The 12,201-nt window shown below is 49.3% G+C and overlaps 1 long non-coding RNA gene across 1 annotated transcript; it reads left to right on the forward strand.

The window, feature by feature from the left end:
* The first annotated feature begins 3,546 nt into the window (after window positions 1–3,546).
* LOC139357929 (uncharacterized) lies at window positions 3,547–7,026 on the forward strand. Its single transcript, XR_011611982.1, has 2 exons — window positions 3,547–3,852; window positions 6,373–7,026. It is a non-coding gene; the product is annotated as an uncharacterized lncRNA (long non-coding RNA).
* Window positions 7,027–12,201: the final 5,175 nt, after the last annotated feature.

The following is a 12,201-nucleotide window of genomic DNA, read 5'->3' on the forward strand; positions in this document are numbered from 1 at the left end:
GCCTCAAACTCCGGGGCTCAAAAGACCCTTCTGCCTCAGCCTTCCAAGTAGCTAGGACTACAGGCGCACCCTCTTGCGCCCAGCCAAGCAATCTGTGTTTTAAAGAGCCTTCCGGGTAACTCTGATGCATGATAAAGCTTTTATGAACCTCTGCTCTGCGGAAATGCCTCACCATCTCACATGCCTACCAGCTGTGGTCATAAGCACACGTTTTATATAATCATACCAAGTTCTGAAAAATCTTTTCCAAGTTAAATCCTAGACAGGTGTACAAATTATATGTTAAGAAGTAACAGATAAATCTTACAGCCCAATTATTTGAAAATAAGAATCAAGTATTTGAGTCTGGGCCTTCGAAATTTGACATGTAAGAATATTCATAGAAAATTGACTTAGTATAAATTCCTGTCCCTAAATCCTGTTTGTTTGTTTGTTTATTGTTTTTTAAATTTTTGGATTTTTTTTTTTTTTTTTTTTTTGAGTCAGAGTCTCGCTCTGTCGCCCAGGCTGGAGTACAATGGCACGATCTCAGTTCACTGCAACCTCTGCCTCCCGGGTTCAAGCAATTCTCCTGCCTCAGCCTTTTGAGTAGCTGGGATTACAGGCACCCACCACCATGCCCGGCTGATTTTTGTATTTTTAGTAGAGATGGGGTTTCACCATATTGGCCAGGCTGGTCTCGAACTCCTGACCTCACGATCCGCCCGCCTAGGCCTCCCAAAGTGCTGGGATTACAGGTATGAACCACTACACCCAGCCCCAAATCCTGTTATTTAAAAGATGACAACATTTGAGCCTAGGCAACATATCAAGACCCCATCTCTACAAAATTTTTTAAAGAAATAGCCGGGCGGCTGGGCACAGTGGCTCACCCTGTAATCCCAGTACTTTGGGAGGCTGAGGTGGGTGGATTATGAGGTCAGGAGTTCAAGACCAGTCTGACCAATATGGTGAAACCCTGTCTCTACTAAGAATACAAAAATTAACTGGGTGTGGTGACACACGCCTGTAGTCCCAGCTGCTTGGGAGGTTGAGGCAGGAGAATCACTTGAACCCGGGAAGTAGAGGTTGCAGTGAGCCGAGATCATGCCACTGCACTCCAGCCTGGGCAACAGAACGAGACTCCAACTCAAAAAAAAAAGAAAAGAAAAAAGAAATAGCAAGGCATAGTGGTGCATGCCTATAGTCCCAGCTACTCAGAAAGCTGAGGCAGGAAAATCACTTGAGTCCAGAGGTTCAAGACTTCAATGAGCTATGATTGCCACTGCACTCTATCCTGGGCAACAAAGAGAGTTTCTGTCTCTACTGGAAAAGAAAAGAAAAGAAAAAGAAAAGAGAAAAGAGAAGAAAAGAAAAGAAAAGATTTGGAAATAAATGAAATTAAAAGTGCATAAAATATGAGTTATTAAGATACTGCTAAATAGTAATAGATAATTTATCTTCCTCTTTACACTTTGCAGCAGAAACGGTGAATGGTACTTATGATCATTAGGCAATGTGTAAAGCCCTTGATGTGTGTAATCTTATCACATCAGCACAAATGACACACGATCCAAAGAACATTTTTGGCTCCAACTTACAGATGAGTAAGCAGGCTCAGGGAGGATCTTTCCAGATAGACACTTAGCAACAGAGAGGGCCAGGAATTGGGTTCTATAATCTCAGTCTGTGCTCATTTTACTGGAAGTCACATGTGTAGTGACTGGTATTATCTGAGCCTAATCCCTGGAATCTCTATGGTCAATTGGAGAGAGGCTTAGGGAGGTCAAGGGATAGATAAGTCTTGGCCAGAGTCCACCTTCCAGTGGGTCAGGTAGGATCCCAGGCACACCATGTGGCTATTTTGACAGCCTTGCTCTCCTTATCCGAGGAATGTGGTCTGTCACAGTGGGAATGACCAATTAGAATCCTTGAAAGGGCCACCTACAACCAAGATAATAACCTAAAAACAATTCTGTGCCTGAAGTCATTGCAGAAATTAGTTCCATAAAGATTTGAAAGATGCAGGGCTAGTGATTTCCATAACACCACTATTACCTCACCTATTTGGTCAGTGCAAGAGGTAAATGGTGGTGGCGAATGAAGGTGGATTAACACAAACATATTCACGGGTTTGCTTATCCCACCCACAGCACTTCCACCAGCACCACTATTCATAGATTTACAAATGCTTATTCCATTGCAGTGATGTCTTACGTACAAATTATTTGGCCATGGGACATGTGTTCATGATAAAAGGTGTTAGGCTATGGGCCGTGGCTATGGAGTTCCTGTTTACTACATGCCACATCTCCTAGCAGCAGGCAGCTTCACAGAATGGTAGAAAGACCTGCTACAGCCTTAATTATGGTGGCAGTGTGGGCTCCACACCTGCGACTTTACAACGTGTAGTGAACCTTTGGATACCTCTTAGAATTTCCTATCAGGACCTAGGGAGTCATTCCATGAGCTGCCAGAGTATGGACTGCTAATGATTCACAGGTGAAACTGAAAGGAGCTGGGCACATTCCTCAGCCCCGGGCTCAAAACTCCCTGAGCCTAGCACAAACACATCCCATCCTCCCATCCCACCACCATATATCTCTCAAACTCCCTGAGCCCAGTACAAACACCACCTGGAAAGTCTCCGATAAGGAGACAGCCGTTCAAGGTTACTGAAAGCGCAGGAGCCAAAAGAATTTCTTTGTTCCCCTACAACTTTCGGGCTATAAAAAGCAAACGCTCGCATTGTTCGGGGCCCTCTTGTATACTGTGTAAAGGAGGGACCAAGTTCGAACTTGTAGTAAAGATCCTTGCCGCTTGGCTTTGACTCTGGACTCTGGTGGTCTTCTTTGGGGAACAAACAGTCTGGGCATAACATCTGGGGGCTCGTCCGGGATTCCCCAAGCCCACCAGACCCCTGGTCAACGGATCTGCTAGGATCGATCTACTGATAGGTGAGCTGGCTCGTCTCCGTTTGTCTGTCTGTGTCTGTGTGTCTGTTCTGAATCTGAATCTCTGACTCGCGAGGTCTGAAACTGAGGCTGGCACAGTCCTGGCGGACGCGCTATAGGACAGCCAGTGGAGACCGGTGGGAGACGTCCCCTGGCTCTCTTCTGATTTAAATTGCGATCTGAGTTGCCGGAGCGGGTTCGCGATCCCGGCAACAGTCTGAATCTGACCCCGGTCCCCGGGTGCGCGCCTGCTGTCTGAATTGCCCCGGTCCCCGGGTGCGCGCCTGCTGTCTGAATTGCCCCGGTCCCCGGGTGCGCGCCTGCTGTCTGAATTGCCCCGGTCCCCGGGTGCGCGCCTGCTGTCTGAATTGCCCCGGTCCCCGGGTGCGCGCCTGCTGTCTGAATTGCCCCGGTCCCCGGGTGCGCGCCTGCTGTCTGAATTGCCCCGGTCCCCGGGTGCGCGCCTGCTGTCTGAATTGCCCCGGTCCCCGGGTGCGCGCCTGCTGTCTGAATTGCCCCGGTCCCCGGGCTCCCGGCTTCCGGCGCGCGCTCGCGGCCCCGGTCCCCGGGCTCCCGGCTTCCGGCGCGCGCTCGCGGCCCCGGTCCCCGGGCTCCCGGCTTCCGGCGCGGATTTCCTTTACAGGGATTCCAACCCACAACCTAATTCTAACCCACATTCCTTTACAAAAAGAGACACAGAAAGTGAGACTGGAGAAAAGAGAAAATAAGTGAGAGAGAGACCATAGAGATGGGAAAGGGAGAAAGTGAGAAGGGAAATCGGAAAGAGAAAGGGGAGAAAACGGCAGACGTGGAGAGTCAGAGAAAGAGACTGAGTATAAAGGAGAAAGGACACGGGATGACAGAGAGACAGAGAGAGAAAGCGCGCGCGAATGAGATAGAAACTTAAAGAAAAGACCCTGTAAGTATGTCAATCAAAGATTTAAACAGAAACGGAAAAATTAGAGAGAGAGATAGAGGGACGGAGCAGGCGGAGGGGAGGCGGGCTCGCTGAAAGGGAAAGTAACTTTAAAAGGCTGGGGGGGCGGATGCGAGGGCGCACTTCGCGGACTAGGCCCCCCCCCCCAGCCGCCTGACTCCACGGTGGCTTTACCCCTTCGGGAAATAAAACCCCCAGATGACACAGAAATCCCCAAGCTCCAGTACTGGCCATTCTCCACCAGTGATCTGTATAACTAAAAGGCTCAGAGTGCTCGGTTTTCAGACAACCCCAAAGATTTACTGGCTTTACTGGATAGTGTCATGTTCACCCACCAGCCCATTTGAGATGATTGTCAGCAGCTCCTCCGAATCTTGTTTACCACGGAGGAGCGAGAGGGAATACAGGTAAAAGCTGGAAAGCTGGTCCCGGGGGACGACAGTCAACCGACTGCTAACCCTGACCTCATAAACGCGACCTTTCCTCTGACCAGGCCGGCGTAGGACTACAACACGGCAGAAGGTAGGGGACGGCTACACCTTTATCGCCAGACTCTAATGGCAGGTCTCCGGGCAGCTGCTTACAAGCCCACTAATTTGGCTAAAATATATTCTATTCGGCAAGAAAAGACAGAGAGCCCAGCCACCTACTTAAAAAATTAATAGAAACTTTTAGACAGTACACCCCCATAGATCCAGAGGCTCCAGAAAGTCAGACAGCTGTTGTAATGTCTTTCATAAATCAGGCAGCCCCAGATATTAAAAAAACTCCAAAAACTAAAAGACTTGGAAGAAAAGCGAATTCAAAACCTCCTTCAGATAGCCCAGCAGGTTTATAATAACAGAGATACTCCAGAAAAAAAAGGCAATTTAAGGCCACTAAAAAAATTGACCAAGGTCCTGGCAGCAGTAGTACAGAAAGAACATCTACAGCCAGAGTACACCCAACCTAGGCGGCCCCCCCCCCAGGCATGATAATCTGAAAAAAAGACCAATGTGCCTACTGCAAGGAGGCTGGCCACTGGGTAAGAGACTGCCTCGCTACTGCCCAACCCGGACCTGGACGCCCCACTCCATGACTGCACCGAGATACTAGCTCAGGTGCACGGAGTTCGAGAAGACCTGCAGGATCGCCCACTTCCTGACGCCGACCTCGTCTGGTTCACTGATGGGAGCAGCTTCATGCATCAGGGCCAGAGGTACGCTGGAGCGGCAGTGACTTCAGAGACTAAGGTAATCTGGGCGGAACCCCTGCCCCCGGGGACATCGGCCCAGAAGGCCGAATTAATAGCGCTCACCCAAGCTCTTACCTTAGGGGCGGGGAAAAAGCTGACGGTATATACAGACAGCCGATATGCTTTTGCAACAGCACATATACATGGGGCCATTTACAGGGAGCGGGGGTTACTGACGGCTGAAGGAAAAGAAATAAAAAACAAGCAAGAAATCCTAGCCCTGCTAACAGCCCTATGGAGGCCAGAAAAGTTAGCCATTGTGCATTGCCCAGGGCATCAGAAACTAACTACTCCAACTGCTCAAGGCAACTTTCTGGCGGACCAAACTGCAAGAAAGGTGGCGAAGGCTCCCAGCCAACTCCTTGCACTCCAGCTCCCTGACCCGGGCCCCCGGGACTTGCCATATTTCCCTGATTATTCAGAACAAGATCTCCAGTGGATTGACAAGCTTCCCCTGAAACAGATCCAGAATGGGTGGTGGACTGATACTAATGACCAAACCATCCTACCAGAAAAATTAGGACAACAAATGTTAGAACACATCCACCGAACCACCCACCTGGGTGCTCGGTGGATGATAGACCTGATCAGACGCTCTAAGCTCAAATTCAGACATACAGCCGAGATGGCCAGCAACATCGTGACAAGTTGCAAAGTCTGCCAGCTTAACAACGCCTACCCCCAATCCCAGGCTGCAACGGGAACAAGGCTCAGGGGAACCAGGCCCGGTATCTACTGGGAAGTAGATTTTACTGAGATAAAGCCAGGAAAATACGGGTATCGGTACTTACTTGTCTTTGTAGATACTTTTTCAGGGTGGACTGAAGCATTCCCCACCAAGAAAGAAACTGCTCAGGTTGTAGCAAAGAAAATCCTGGAAGATATCCTCCCCAGGTATGGCTTCCCCGTCCAGATAGGGTCAGATAATGGGCCGGCCTTCGTCGCTAAGGTAAGTCAGGATTTGGCTTCCATCCTTGGGGCAAATTGGAAACTACATTGCGCTTACAGGCCCCAGAGTTCAGGACAGGTAGAAAAAATGAATCGGACCTTAAAAGAGACCTTAACTAAATTGACTATAGAGACTGGCGCTAATTAGGTGGTCCTTCTCCCCTACGCTCTGTTCCGGGCCCGTAACACCCCTTACAGACTGGGCCTTACTCCTTATGAAATTATGCATGGCAGACCCCCACCCTTAGTTCCCGGCCTAAAAGATGATCTGCTCAAGTCCGAAACAGAAAATGTCTCTGAACTCTTGTTTTCCCTACAAGCCTTGCAGAAAATTCATCAAGAAATCTGGCCCAAGCTGAAGGAACTATATAAGACCGGTCCCCCACCGAAACCCCATCCGTACCAGCCGGGAGACTGGGTCCTGGTCAAGCGACACCGACAAGAGACCCTAGAACCCAGGTGGAAAGGACCACTCCAGGTACTCCTAACCACACCCACCGCCCTGAAGGTAAAAGGCATCGCATCGTGGATCCACTACACCTACACCCACGTCAAGCCAGTGAACCCAACCTCTGATCTTCTGGGACCAATCACAGCGGCGGCTGAAGCACCGGACACGTGGACTGTGGACAGAGCTAGGAACAACCCCTTAAAACTCACCCTGCGCCGGCAGCATAGCTCACTGCAAACATGCAGTTAGGTAGTCTAACCCTAACGTTAGTCGCCCTAGTGGCCGCTGGAGAAATCACAAAACCAGCTCATAATCCCTTTGTCTGGAGATTCTGGCTTTATGAAAACCGAACCCACCCTGGGCAACCTCATAAGCCCGGAAAATTATTGGCCAGTGCTGATTGCCCTTCCTCAGGGTGCAACAGCCCAATTCTACTAAATTTTACTGGTTTTCAAATAGCCAAACCTATGACACCAATAATATGCTTTGAGTTTGATCAGACTAAATACAATTGTAAACACTATTGGTGGCACCAAAATGCTGGCTGTCCTTATAACTATTGTAACATCCACAGACCCCGTTATTGGGGAGAGAGAAAACAGTTAGACCCTAAATGGCCCTTCTATCGTAGACGGGATAGAGACTTTCCATATACATGGATAGTTAGAGACCCCTGGAACTCCCGCTGGACCACACCTCAACATGGGGCTGTATACTACTCCCCCTCCTCCACATGGCCTAGCAGTCACCTCTATCTGTGGCGAGGCCTAGTGCAAGTACTGCCCCTGGTCCACGGGAATATCCAACGACAGGAAAACAGACTAACACAAGACTTACGTCCTTTCTCCTGGTTAAAGTTATTACAAGAAGGACTAGAACTTGCTAACCTTACAGAACTTCATAGCCTGTCTGGCTGCTTCCTGTGCGCCACTCTAGGGCATCCACCGCTAACAGCTGTCCCTCTGCCATGGGGATCCTCTACCTTTGCCCAAGCTAACAACCTCCGAAACCTCTCGTATGCTCCTATCCTGAGCGTGCCCCTATACCTAAACCCCAGTCAGGAGAAGTTTCCCTACTGTTTCTCAGGAACCAATTCCAGCCTCTGCAGCATCACTGCAACGCCCCCTAATATCACCTTAAAGGCTCCATCAGGCATATTCTTCTGATGTAATAGAACCTTATCTAAGAACCTACCTAGTCCTTCTGTTAATAACCTACTATGTCTCCCTGTCACATTAGTTCCCCGGTTGACTCTACTAACTGCTGGCGAGTTCCTAGGGTATACCGGTAACTGGACTAGTGCTGTTATTCACCCAGACCCTAGACCAAGACCTGCACGAGCCATATTTCTCCCCCTCATTGCAGGAATCTCCCTCACCGCATCCTTCATTGCGGCCGGACTGGCGGGGGGAGCCCTAGGTCACACCCTCATAAAAAGTAACAAGTTATACCAACAATTTGCCGTTGCTATGGAGGAGTCGGCTGAGTCCCTTGCCTCCCTTCAGCGGCAGCTTACGTCCCTAGCTCAGGTAACCTTGCAAAACCGGAGGGCCCTAGACCTACTCACTGCAGAAAAAGGTGGTACATGTATATTTCTAAAAGAAGACTGTTGTTTCTACATAAATGAATCAGGACTTGTAGAGGACCGGGTCCAACAGTTACGCAAGTTAAGCACTAAAGTAAAAACACGGCAGTTTGCTTCAGCTGCAGACCAATGGTGGAATTCCTCTATGTTTTCTCTGTTAGCCCCCTTCCTTGGACCCCTGCTAAGTCTACTATTTCTGCTTACCGTAGGACCTTGTGCTGTTAACAGAATTTTACAATTTGTTAGGGAGAGATTTGACACCGTACAACTCATGGTCCTCAGAGCCCAATACCAACCTATAGACGCTGAAACAGAATCAGACTTATAAGACCCAAGATTGGCTCTAAAGATACCTGAAAAGAAGGGGGGAATGAAAGGAGCTGGGCACATTCCTCAGCCCCGGGCTCAAAACTCCCTGAGCCTAGCACAAACACATCCCATCCTCCCATCCCACCACCATATATCTCTCAAACTCCCTGAGCCCAGTACAAACACCACCTGGAAAGTCTCCGATAAGGAGACAGCCGTTCAAGGTTACTGAAAGCGCAGGAGCCAAAAGAATTTCTTTGTTCCCCTACAACTTTCGGGCTATAAAAAGCAAACGCTCGCATTGTTCGGGGCCCTCTTGTATACTGTGTAAAGGAGGGACCAAGTTCGAACTTGTAGTAAAGATCCTTGCCGCTTGGCTTTGACTCTGGACTCTGGTGGTCTTCTTTGGGGAACAAACAGTCTGGGCATAACAAAACATCTTCCAAGAATATCCTTGACCCGCAGGAACTGTCTTACCCAAGGTCGTGTACCCTTCCCAGTGTGGGGATACACAGCCTGTTCTAAGGATATATAATACATCTGTCCACAATGGCAAGCGATGTTGCCATTGGAAAAATGCTACCATGAGAACAGCATTAGTGGGATGAGAGCACATCCAGGACCCACTGGGCTCCCTGAGCCAAGCCATGTAATGTGGGTGAAGCAGTACAGGCAGGGAAGAGACCACTGCACTGAGGAAAAGAGCTGGCAGAGGCCAGCGTGCTTAAGAACAGTGTCCAGGCCGGGCGCGGTAGCTCATGCCTGTAATCGCAGCACTTTGGGAGGCCGAGGCGGGCGGATCATGAGGTCAAGAGATCAAGATCATCCTGGTCAACATGGTGAAACCCCATCTCTACTAAAAATACAAAAATTAGCTGGGCATTGTGGCTTGTGCCTGTAGTCCCAGCTACTCGGGAGGCTGAGGCAGGAGAATCGCTTGAACTCGGGAGGCGGAGGTTGCAGTGAGCCAAGATCGAGCCACTGCACTCCAGCCTGGCATCAGAGTGAGACTCCATCTCAAAACAACAACAACAACAACAAGAACAACAACAGCAGCAGTGTCCGGCAGGCTGTACAGACTGCACTCTGCTCAGGCCAGTTAACTCTAATGATCCTTTGCAGCTACAAGTGCCAGTGACTGGCTACTGTGTGGAATGGGGTCATCAGGCATCAGAGGAGTTACATATGGCATTAGAAGATGGCCAGACATCCCTTGAACCTGTGGCAGGACGAGCGGCAGACAGAACTCCTCAGATACTGAGTTACAGAAGGGAGGGGTTTATTCGACCGGGGACATCGGCAAGACTTCAGTCTCAAGAGCTGAGCCCTCCGAGGGAGCAATTTCTGTGCCCTTTAAGGGCTCGAGTGGAGTGCGTGTGAGAGGGAGTGCGTGTGAGAGGGTCGTGATTGATTGAGTAAGCAGGGGGTGTGTGACTGGGGGCTGCATGCACTGGCAATTAGATCGGAACAAAACAGGATAGGGATTTTTACAGTACATTTTTATACAATGTCTGTAATCTATAAGATAATGGAACCAATTAGGTCAGGGGTCGATCTTTAACTACCAGGCCCAGGGCGCGGCGCTGGGCTGTCTGCCTGTGGATTTCATTTCTGCCTTTTAGTTTTTACTTCTTCTTTCTTTGGAGGCAGAAATTGGGCATAAGACAATATGAGGGGTGGCCTCCTCCCTTAATCCCAGAGGAACATTTTGTGCCAGCACCTCCAGCTTCATGGAGGCGTCGATACACCAAGTCCCTGAGGACGCCTGAAGCTGGTTCACAGATGGAGCCCGCTAAGTTACAGGCTGGTGGATTGTTCTTGGCCCCTGCAGCTGTGCAGCCACAGGGGAAAACAAAAGCTGTTTAAAATTTTGCACACACCAAAAGGTACTACCCAATGGACAGAGCTGGGGACAGTGGTGATTTTCCTGAAAAACCCCTCCAGAATGCTCCTTGCTGCTTTTTCATTGATTTAGAGATGGTAGCCAATGGGCTGGCAGTGTGGGCCTGTGCCCGGAAGCAACACTAAATGATCAAGTTTCAACCCCTATGGCAGTGAACATCATGATATCAGATTTTTTTTTTTTTTCCTGAGATGGCGTCTCCCTCTGTTGCCCAGGCTGTAGTGCAGTGGCATGATCTCAGCTCACTGCAGCCTCCATTTCCCAGGTTCAAGTGATTCTCCTGCCTCAGCCTCCCAAGTAACTGGGATTACAGGCATGCGCCACCACGCCCAGCCTCAGATTTTATTAATGCTACACCACTGCCCTCTGTTTTATGGACGTGGATGTCCATAAAAATAGCATGAGTGGAATTCAAAACCCCATCAGACTTGTGCCTTCCAGGTAAGGACAGCTGAATGCACCATCACAGAGGCCACGGCATTCTGTCTACAATGCAGGACAGGAAGCCACCAAAGTCTGGTAAATGAGCCTGTCAGTCAAGGGGCAAAGAAAACTCCAGGACACATATAAACCCAGGACACCAGATTCTGGCCAGTCCTGGCAAATAGGCTACATAACCTTCTAAATGTTCCGCTTAGGGATACAATTAGGCATTGCCTACAGTAGGCACCTTTCTGGGTATGGCATGGCAATGTAGGTGCTCACCACAGATAGAAGATATATGTGACATACATTTAGGGACTCGCAGATGACCTGTGTTACATACTGAGATTCCCTGAATGTATCTCATCAAATGATGCTGCATTTATAGTCAAGAGTACCCAACACTAGCCAGCCACCTTGGACATTCCCAGGACATCTCAGGACCCTCATCACCCACAGGCAATAGATGTCATAAAAGGATGGAATGAGGCTGGGCACAGTGGCTCATACCTGTATCCCCAATACTTTGGGAGGCTGAGGCAGGGGGATCGCTGAAGACCAGCCTGGGCAACATGGTGAAACTCGTGTCTCTACATAAAATACAAAAAATTATCCGGGCGTGGTAGTACACCCCCGTGGTCTCAGCTACTTGGGAGGCTGAGGTGGGAGGATCACCTGGGCCCAGGAGGTTGAGGCTGCAGTAAGCCGTGATTGAACCACTGCACTCCAACCTGGGCGACAGAACGGGACCTGGTATCAAAAAAAAAAAGAGAGAGAGATGGATGCTTAATGGAGAAACTAAAAAGGGTACATAGAGAATCAAAGCTCAATTCTCAATAGAGTACACACTTAAAACAGACAATATGGATTCTAAATGTGCCATTTCCCCAAAAGGGAACTTCCTTTTTAAATAGAATCTGTGTGAGTTTGAGGAGTCGGGGAGAAGGCCCAGATTGGCTGTAAGAGACCCAAACCACACAATGTACTCGCCTCATTCCTCCTTCCCCTCCCATGCTCACCCCTGGGGAAACCAAACTACTGGAATTAGCAAGTAGTCAAAAAGTCAGGGGGTGGGAAACTCTAACCTAATGCTTCTTTTTTTTTTTTTTTTGAGACAGAGTCTCGCTCTGTCACCAGGCTGGAGTGCGGTGGCGCGATCTCGGCTTACTGCAACCTCTGCCTCCCGTGTTCAAGCGATTCTTCTGCCTCAGCCTCCCGAGTAGCTGGGACTGCAGGCGCCCACCACCACGCCCGGCTAATTTTTGTATTTTTAGTAGAGACAGGGTTTCACCATATTGGCCAGGCTGGTCACGAACTCCTGACCTCAGGTGATCCACCCACCTCAGCCTCCCAAAGTGCTGGTATTATAGGCATGAGCCACAGCGCCCACCCTTTTTTTTTTTTTTTTTTTTTTTTTTGAGACGGAGTCTTGCTGTGTCGCCCAGGCTGGAGTGCAATGGCACAATCTTGGCTCACTG

This window comes from Macaca nemestrina, chromosome 13, assembly GCF_043159975.1.
Source record: "Macaca nemestrina isolate mMacNem1 chromosome 13, mMacNem.hap1, whole genome shotgun sequence".
NCBI classification, from domain to species: Eukaryota; Metazoa; Chordata; class Mammalia; order Primates; family Cercopithecidae; genus Macaca; species Macaca nemestrina.